This window comes from Triticum dicoccoides, chromosome 3A (assembly GCF_002162155.2).
Source record: "Triticum dicoccoides isolate Atlit2015 ecotype Zavitan chromosome 3A, WEW_v2.0, whole genome shotgun sequence".
Taxonomy (NCBI): Eukaryota; Viridiplantae; Streptophyta; class Magnoliopsida; order Poales; family Poaceae; genus Triticum; species Triticum dicoccoides.
The window spans coordinates 39,984,270-39,986,776 of record NC_041384.1 but is presented as its reverse complement, the minus strand read 5'-3'; the positions used below and the strand labels follow the sequence as shown (position 1 = coordinate 39,986,776).

The 2,507-nt window shown below is 47.2% G+C and overlaps 1 non-coding gene across 1 annotated transcript; it reads right to left on the bottom strand.

Moving 5' to 3' along the window:
- Positions 1 to 1,057: 1,057 nt before the first annotated feature.
- LOC119273868 lies at positions 1,058 to 1,190 on the bottom strand. Its single transcript, XR_005135011.1, has one exon. It is a non-coding gene; the product is annotated as a small nucleolar RNA Z247 (small nucleolar RNA).
- Positions 1,191 to 2,507: the final 1,317 nt, after the last annotated feature.

Sequence of the window (2,507 nt, the reverse complement as noted above, 5' to 3'; positions counted from 1 at the left end):
AGCCAAACAACGGTTTGCTAGGAAGGTGGGTTAGATGCTTGACATGGCAATATGGGAGGCATGATATAACAAGTGGTAGGTTGCGCGATATAGCGATAAAATGAACAACTAGCAAGCAAAGATAGAACTGATATCGAGGGTATGGTCATCTTGACTGCAAAGTTCTCTGAGTTGTCGAAAGCTTGCTCCTTGTTAGTGTACTCAATAGGTTCCTCGTTCACGCACTCGTCTCCTGGCTCTACCCAAAGCAAGAACACAAGCAACGGAACGACAATCAATCACGATGCAATGTACTAGCAACATGATGTAAGGCATGGCATGGAATGCAAGATATGATGTGCAATGCATATGGGTACTCTTGAAGGAAAAATATGATCAAGGCATCAAATTGTCAAAACAAGTATACTGCTGGAAAGATGAGGTGATTTCAGTCAAAATCTATATAACGATCACCAGAAACGGATGAACTGTTTGCAAATGACAAGCAAAACAAGAATGATGCAAATCCGCGATTAACAGCACCATTGCACCTAGAATGCAACAAGAAACTATGCTACAACATTCCAACATGGCAACAAAGCATATAACCATAAAGTACACATGAAGCTCTACAAATCATGAACACTAAGCTCCTGCTAGTTCTCACTAGAACAAGCTCAAAATAGCATAGCAAATATGCAAAAGATATCAGTTTCACAGACTTGGAGAAAATACTAACATGTAAAAACAACATCATAAGCAATGTTTAGAGCAAGCAAACAACATGCTACAGGAACATATCATGGCAAACAAAGGCATGGCATGCTAGTTCTAAACACATAGAACAAAACTCCCTTACTGAACTTTGGCCAAAGATGCATGGAAAATAATGTGGCATCCATGCAAACATGGCAAGTTATATGAACAGTATTAGACTCCACGATAGCCCCCCCCCCCCCACCACCCTTGGAAGGGTTCTGGGAGGGTTTTGGAGGCCCGCGACGTCGATAGGCGGCGTTGGCAGAAGATTTGAAGGCGCCGGGACCAGTTCCTCGGAATAGCTCGACGCACTGATCAAGGTTGGAGATCATGCCAAAGAGCTCATCAGTGGAGACAGGATCAGTTCACACATCGAGAGCAGAGATGATGGGCTAGTATTCCATGTCGAGACCGGCGATGATGAAGGATATGAGTTCATCTTCACCGATGTGTTTTCCTGTAGCCGCGAGTTCATCAGACAGCGCCCGCATCTGCCCAAAATAGGCGGCTGCGCTGAGGGAACCATTCTGGGCATTGGAGAGGGCAATACGGCAGTTGTTGATGCGAGACATGGATTCGGCTGAGAACATGTTTGTCAGGGCAGACCAGATGGCGTGAGAAGTCTCGAGGGAACCAACTTGCGCCAGGACTTCTTTGGAAAGGTTACAGAGCAAGTAGGCCACGCTTTGTTGATCTTGAATGAGCCATGGGTATGGGTGGGGTTCGGACCAATCTAATCGTTCCCGTCTGAGGATTTGGTGGTGATGGTTTTAGGTGGCTCGGGTAGGGTTTCATCAAGGTACCCATATAGCCCTGCTCCCATGATCTGGGAGCGAGCTTGGGCTCGCCAGAGGATGTAGTTGGTACGTATGAGAGGCTTGGAGATGGTGTTGTTCAGGCCGGTGGAGAGGAGTTGGCTGGAGGAGGCCAAGGTGCCGGAGATTGGAGGATGGGAAGGGTGCGGGCGAAATTTTTTGGTGTTGGCGATAGGATGGAGATGATGATCACTAGATGAGGAAGAGGGAGGCTCTGATTACCATGTTAGTTTATGTAAGCATCTCTACCCTCATAAAGAGGGCCGCGTGGTGTTTATATTGATTGGGAGAGACCCATTGTCGGTGTCAAAACCGGCGGATCTCGGGTAGGGGGTCCCAAACTATGCGTCTAAGGCGGATGGTAACAGGAGGCAGGGGCACGATGTTTTACCCAGGTTCGGGCCCTCTTGATGGAGGTAAAACCCTACGTCCTGCATGATTTATTCTTGATGATATGAGTATTACAAGAGTTGATCTACCACGAGATCGGAGAGGCTAAACCGTAGAAGCTAGCCTATGGTATGATTCTATGTTGTCCTACGGACTAAAACCCCCCGGTTTATATAGACACCGGAAAGGGCTAGGGTTACACAAGGTCGGTTACAAAGGAGGAGATATACATATCCGTACTGCCTAACTTGCCTTCCACGCCAAGTAGAGTCCCATCCGGACACGAGACAAAGTCTTCAATCTTGTATCTTCATAGTCTAACAGTCCGGCCAAAGGATATAGTCCGGCTGTCCAGATACCCCCTAATCCAGGACCCCCTCAGTAGCCCCTGAACCAGGCTTCAATGACGATGAGTCCGGCGCGCAATATTGTCTTCGGCATAGCCAGGCGGGTTCCTCCTCCGAATACACCATGGAAAAATTTGAATACAAGGATAGTGTCCGACCTTGCAATATAAGTTCCACATACCACCGTAGAGAGAATAATATTTCCACAAATCTGATC